We start from the raw sequence: 7,451 nt of genomic DNA on the forward strand, positions 1-7,451 counted from the left end.
CTATCTACAATATGCATAAAGCCTACACATCTCATCTCTCTTTCTGTGATCAGGCTCAGTTTCCTACAATTTGCTTCTACAAGCCAGTGTTGAAAAAAATTAAGCTTTTCACCTGTTGAACCTTTGTACTTTTCTAAATGTTTCTAGGGTTTCTCATGCTTTTCTTCTGTGAGAAGATACAGCTGAATTGGAATTCTGTCTCCACTTCCCTCTGAATATCTTTGTGGTTGGATATAAAAGTTTCCAGATAACTGAATTTATCTATTGCTTCTGCAGTTGATCACTAGGTAATGTTTGCTTGCAGCCTATCTGTGGTAACTGAGTCAGTGTACAGGCATTTCATTCCCTCCCACATTAAGGTCCTTAATGTGGTTTTCACTCGTGGTTTTCACTAACTCCAGCATTTGCTGCCTATTATCTAGGACGGCAGCTTGCCTTGTTATCTTATCGGCACATTTGACTTGTTCCCTGGGAGGTGGGACATGCTATTCCTTTTTAGCGTGCAAATCCTTTCAGAGCGTCTCTCAAAGCAAATTCCCTATACACGTTGAAAAATTCCGGGCAGCATATGTTACTGTTTTAGACACTGTCTAATGAAAAAACCTCACTATTCATGGTTGCTTGCTGCTGTTCACAAATGTTCAGATCCCAATACTGACTTAACAGGATGTGTTTATTGGTAGCTTGCACTTGGCAGTTTTATTCCATAGCCCATTTGGGTTAACTGACTACTCCTCCATGCCAATACCACCACCCTCTTCTGGATAGACATCCCATAGATTTTTCTGCCTCTGGGCAAGAAGCAATGGGCTGCTGAATATCTATCTTTTGGTGTTCTAAAAGCCAACAATTGTTCTTCTGACTCAGGGTGTTCTTTGCTTGTTACATGTTCATCCTTCAGCATCACTTGACTCTTAGTCATGATGCCATACCCTGTATGTACATCTGTATTTGTACATCTGTACAAATATCTTGAGCATTCAATTTAGGTGTTAAATGAAAAATGAATGAACATGAAAGCAACAAAGTTCAATCAGATACCTCTTTCATTCAGTAAACCAAGATGAGTAGTAATTTCCCATTACTTCTTTTGGAGAGCTTATACATCAACAGCCAAACTTTCACAGTTAGGTCCCCAGTTGCAAGGGTGATAGTTTTGCTTCATTTTTAATGAATGTCTCTTCGAGCTTTTGATAGAACTCATCAACTGCATCTTTGTCATCTGCTATCGTAGGAGTGTTAATCTGTGTGATCGACATATTGACTGGATTTGCTAGAAAAAGAACTGTAATGATTTTATTGCTGATTGGATTACATCCAAGCGTATACTTTGATCTCCTCTTGGATATGACAAACACAATGCAAGTTTCTTCTAATTTTTCTGAGCTTAAGCAGCACCGTGAGTAGCTGTTCATCATCCTAGAATGACACCTATTATTCCACTGCAGCACTGAGTCTATATTTATCTACTTCAGATTTTTCCAATTCTTTTGTCACAATAATGCGCTTTTTTCCCCCACGCATTTCATGTTCCTACATTAACACTTGGTCTGCAGAAGATTGGTGGTATAACCATCAGGGATTATCCTCCTGGAGGCTTGGTAGAGCCACAAATATCTGTATGACCAATGACTATACAACCAAATACTCTATATGAACCTCTTCTGAGCTGTAGTGTCTTGCTTTCCATCATGGGAGAAAGATAAGAGGATGGATCTGCTGGCCATTGCTCTGCCATGCTCTTCTCCTAACCCAGCACCCTCTCCAATTGTCATCCACCCAGTCATGCACATCTTCTGAAGTTTTTCAATTTACCTGTACCATGGTCAGCATTTGGAGTTCGCATACTATACTGATCCTACAAGTAATGAACTCATCTGACAAGAGTCAGGTGACTTGGTGAATATTTGATCCACAAAAGAGAGTGATGAAAGTGGAAGTACAAAAGGGATGAAAACACGTGTTTGGGAACTGATGGAGAGGGTCACAGAAGTTGGAGGAAGTACAGAGCATTTGAAAACCAAAGGGAGAGTTTGAATATTTAACAAGTTACTTTAAGGAATGCATGTAGTAAGTGTTGTTTAGTTGTAAGCCGGAGTTGGGTGAACACTGTGAAACCTCCAAAATGTAGCAGATCTGACACACCTATGGTCAATCTTCTTTTGTATCTCATAACATTTTATATTTATATTTCGTCTGGAAACTCAACCCTATTAAAACTGAAGCTATGACTCAAGTTCATTTTTAAGCTGATTAACTGCTTTTAAGAGCATGTTTCTCTTTTGAAGAGCACAAAATGGCAGCTTAAGGGAAAAGGAAAAAAACCAAAACAACGTCCCATTCTTTCTTGAAAGCTTACAAAATATTTATATGTGTTTTTCTAGGCTGAAATAAATTTTACTTCTAGGGACAAACCTGCCACTCATGTTCCCCTAAATCATTCTGCTTTTCTGGGGTGCAAGTCAAAGCAGAATTTGGGATATTTCCGTGTTCTCTTCATAATTTTGCATTATATTCCTCAGTGGCTTTCCTAGCTTCATCTTCAGGATTTCTCTCATATTCATTCTTTTATTTAACTTTTTTCTTCCTTCAGATATCTGTGGATATGACCTTGCAGAAAAAACATGGTGATGTCAATACTTTCAGTCTGGTCTGTAATTTCTTCCATCAATCCCTTTTCATGAGAAAAAGAGACAAATGAATAGCAGGGTCGAAGGCTGCCTTTTATTGATCATTATGAGATGTCATTAGGACAGATTGTCTGCTGCTTTTTCTGTTTATCTGAACACATTAGAATTTCACTCTTAAGGATTTGTTGACTCTAAGCTGTGATGCAGATATTTTAGGAAACTATACATATCACCAGAAAAAGATTCTTCTGACTGAGTCCACCCACTGGTCTAACTCTCTGTCACACATCTCAGGTTCAGCAGCTGTGTAGAGGCTGTCCATATGATCACAGAAACCTTTAGATGATGACAAAACCATTGCAATGTGAACTTGGACCTAGTGCTGGCAATGAAAGCAGTATTTGTTTAGTCTGTTCTCCTCGGGTTCTTCATGTACTTCTCTCCAGAGCAATCCTGTAATGCAAGAAGTCCCATTGATTTAAATAGACTCTTTTGCTTGGAAAGGCTGCACATGAGATTTGAAAAGTAAGAAATTGTTCTTTTCTCAGAAAAATTTCATAGATTTATGTAGCCACATGTTTAAATTGCTTAGAATTATATCCTGGTACTCTGGAAAAATGTTTTCAATATGTACAACATAAATCCATAACTTTTACCTAATATTTATGAAATGTAGAAAAGAGGAACTATTTTTTTCCTTCTAATTTTTGCATTACAGTAGGCAATTATGATCTTTTGTAGACAGATACTCACCCACAGTTACCATAAATCATTATAATTTTTATTACCAGCAATTAAAATACAACAGCAGTGTATTTCATTTCAGACGCACTTCATTCTTCTCAGGGTCTACATACTTGTAGTCGCAGTATCATAAAAATCAATATGAAGTAAACACAAATGCAAAAATATGAATAAGGATCAGTGAAGAACTCAGAGAAACCCCTTGGCTGAATCCTATCTCAGGAAAGTTTGAGTGTAGCTGCAGCATTGTCAAATCTTATAGAACTCATTTTGTATAGCCATTTTATTATGCACTTTATTATTTTTGTTAAATTGTTTGGGTTTTTTCAATTACTCATGAGAATATGCAGAAGAGTCAGCTAGTGAAAGAAAGTCAGGATAACCATTTTATTTAGAATCTAAACATTTTTTAAGTTGGCCTGATGACAACTTACGTGTCCTCATTGTTTGGGACGCCTGTATAAAACATACAGTGACCAAATCCATACTGCCAGCATGAAGTATGGTGCTGACCTACATAGCCCCTTGGCCGTTACTTCATTTCTGGTGTGGACAACTGACTACAATCCATACTTGTATGAAATATTAGGGCTGCTGTATCTGCAGAAGCAGAGATCACAACTTTCTCTTTGTCTATTGCTATTGCAACTCATAACTGATATATTCTGGTGCACCAGCAAGGAAAGATCTTTGTCTACCTTTACTCATGCAGATATATTATTCCTGACTCCAGCTGCCCAGACCCTATGCAGGATTGTCATGGTTTAACACCAGCCAGCAACTAAACACCACGCAGCCGCTCACTTACCCCCCGCCTCCAATAGGATGGGGGAGAGAATCGGGAGGGCACAAGCAGGAAAACTCGTGGGTTGAGATAAAAACAGTTTAATAATTGAAATAAAATGAAGTAGAACAGTAATAATAACAATGAAAACAACAACAAGAACAGAATATACAAAGGAGGCGATGCACAATGCAACTGCTCACCACCCGCTGACCGACGCCCAGCCTGTCCCGAGCCACAAGAGCCCCCTGCTTCCTGAACTATGCCTCCTAATTATATACTGAGCATGATGTCACACGGTATGGAATACCCCATTGGCCAGCTGGGTCAGCCACCCGGCTATGCTCCTCCTCCCCAGCTTCCCGTGCACCTAGCAGAGCATAGGAAGCCGAAAAGTCCCCGGTGCCAGCGCCACTCGGCAACAACCAAAACATCAATGGGCCATCAACGTTCCTCTCATACCAAACCCAAAACACAGCACCCCCCAGCTATGGGGAAGAAAGTTAACTCTGTCCCAGACAAAACCAGGACAGTTTCACATCAATCCGGACAGAGATTTAAGGAGGTGTAATTGAAATATTAGTTGTGAACCAGGACAAGGATATAAGTGACACATTATGATGGCCTTTTGACTAAAAGTCACTTTCGACCCAGGGGAAATGCAAGCACTAGGAAAGTAAGCCATAACACTGTATCTTGATCAAAGTAAATAAGTACATTCGGGCTTTTGAACCCCTTCCTTAGAAAGCAAGGATGATTTAGCTGTAATGGTAGCAGGAGTTGGTGCAGAAGATGTGGTTCCCTGTTTTGCCTCACTGTTCTGGTGTGACTTTGAGCAGTGATGGAATTACAGAGCTTAGGCTAGGAAAGAGCTCATGAGGTTGTTAAGTCCATCTATCTGCCCTGAAGCAAGATCAGCTGCATCTCTGCCAAGGTTTGTCTAAATGCTCTTAAAAAACATTCAGTGACTGGGGCTTTAAAACCTCTAGGCAGTCTACTTCTGTGATTAATTCATACTTATATTTAGGAAGATTTTTTTTTTCTCCTGATGTCTAGCTTAAACCTCCTTTACTACAATTTAAGCCTGTTGCTTTTGTCTTATCCACCACGGACTCAGAAATATTTTCCTTCTTTTGCAGCAACTTATTAAGCATTTGAAGAATGTCAGTGAGTCTCCACTCTTCTCACCTCAAGTCTAAGCAGTATGTAAACAGTTTAGGTGTGTAAACCCATGCTTCAGAAATTACTTAGCTGGGTGGTAGACCGCACATATCCCTTTGCCAAAGGGAGTGTTCAGACCTACAAAGCCATTGTTAATATCAGACATTGTACTTCTAGGAACAGGACTGTTGCAATTGCCAACTTCCACCAACAGCCTTTTCAGTAGTCTTTTCACTAACAGCTTCAGCTAGAACACAATGTTTTAGTTTTTAAAAGTCAGCCAACTCAGGTGTTTACCACTGATATGCAACAGGGACAAATGGCCAAGTGCCAAAAGGACTATTTAAATGTGAGATTATGGTTATAAGATTTACCTAAGCAACAAAGTTCCGGAAAAAACATCCTGAGACTCCTAAATACCAGTTTGTAGAAGCCCTTCAGGAAATCTGCGTATTGAAGTACTTTAAGAAACGTGAAAAGCTTGTGGGGGTAGCAAGTTCAGAACAAGGCTTCCCTGTATTCAAGTGGGTTGGAGAATAAGAAAACTGAAACATGCTAACTGCTTTCTAAATACTGACAAAAAAGATTTATTCTAATGGATTTTCCAATGAACAATTTTGAAGTTCTTACCAAGAATTTACATTTACCTAGTTTCCAAATTTCAATGAGATCTCTACAGAAGGAATAAGAATTTTCATGTACAACTTATGCTTGCACATGAAACTCACCTCACGTCAGGAGGACACAAACTGTTAAGAGGAAAGTATGGTCCAATGTAAAACAGTAAATAGAGACACTGATAACCGGAAGGCTGCCTGATAACTCAGCGGAGTTGTGTTCCTCTGTACTTTCTACAAGTAAGGATCCTTCCCCTCTCAACCTCCAGGGACAAATGCTCTTTCAAGAAGAAAATTCTGAATAATAAGAAATGTATTCAAGTAGAAGTGAAGGGAGGAGTGCAAGAGGGAAATGATTCATTACCATAACTGAAGTAGAAGAATAACCCATTCATAATATGCAAGGTCATCTGTTGTTCTATGTCGTTGTGCTAATGAATCACCGTTTGTTTATACATTGGGAGTAGTACCTTACCAGTACAGAGAGGAAACAGAGACTATTTGCAACAGGGATTATGCCAGTAATTTTAGTGAAAACTTCTAATTCCAAAACACCTGGCTGAAGAAAGGGCTGTATTCATACCTAAACCTGCAGAGACTTCCCCACTTCTTTGGGCTGTGTGAGATTTAAACATATTTGTCTTAGTGCCAGATCTGTCGCTATCTGATCTGAAGCAGAATCTGACAGTGCAGACACTGATGTATTATGAACTGCCAAAAGTACAAAGTAGGGAGCACAATGTTTGTGCTTCTTCTACAGCTAGAGTGTTCATTAGTGGTTTAGAGGAGAAGAGAAACAGAAAGGAATAACTTTACTGGCAATATGACTAATTTATGCTTTAATTTTCCATCTAAAGGTTTTAAGAAATGTTACCTCAACTATGAGCCATTTATTCCAATAATTCTTAATTTGGATATTTAGGAATTTTACTATGTTCAAATGTTGCCAAAGAATCTGAACAGAGAGAATCTCTTTAGTTTAAATTCCCAAGAGGTGGTGTCTTGATTTGACTAGACTAGTTTGAGGGGCTGCTCTCTGAAGAGGACTGTTTTCTTAGTTGGTTTGTGGATAAGAAAACCTAAAGGTCATATGAAACCCTGTGATTTGACTAAACAAGTGCTGAATTAAATTCATGTTAAAGCCTAAGTGACAAAAGAAAAATCAATGAAGTTTAGGAATATTTTTCTGATAAAACCTATTTTTCTTCCCCAACATGGTACATCTCTCAAATTTTTTTAGAATTTTTTTTTTCTTGATTCACATGATTTGAGAATTCCTCAGGGCCAAATTCTGAGGTCTGAATGCAGTTCTTTGAGCTGAGCACATTCTTGAGAATCACTGTGGGATTGGGATGCAACCTGTCTTGGATGAGCTGGTTGCAATGTTCAATCATAATCATCACAGGCCAGATTTTGTCAGCCTTCCTCAACTGAGAACTCTTGCATTAAATGCCCGACTGGGTTGGAAGTACGTAGGTAAAGGTGGCAGAATTTCAACCTTTGCTTTAGGAAGAA

This window comes from Calonectris borealis, chromosome 4, assembly GCF_964195595.1.
Source record: "Calonectris borealis chromosome 4, bCalBor7.hap1.2, whole genome shotgun sequence".
NCBI classification, from domain to species: Eukaryota; Metazoa; Chordata; class Aves; order Procellariiformes; family Procellariidae; genus Calonectris; species Calonectris borealis.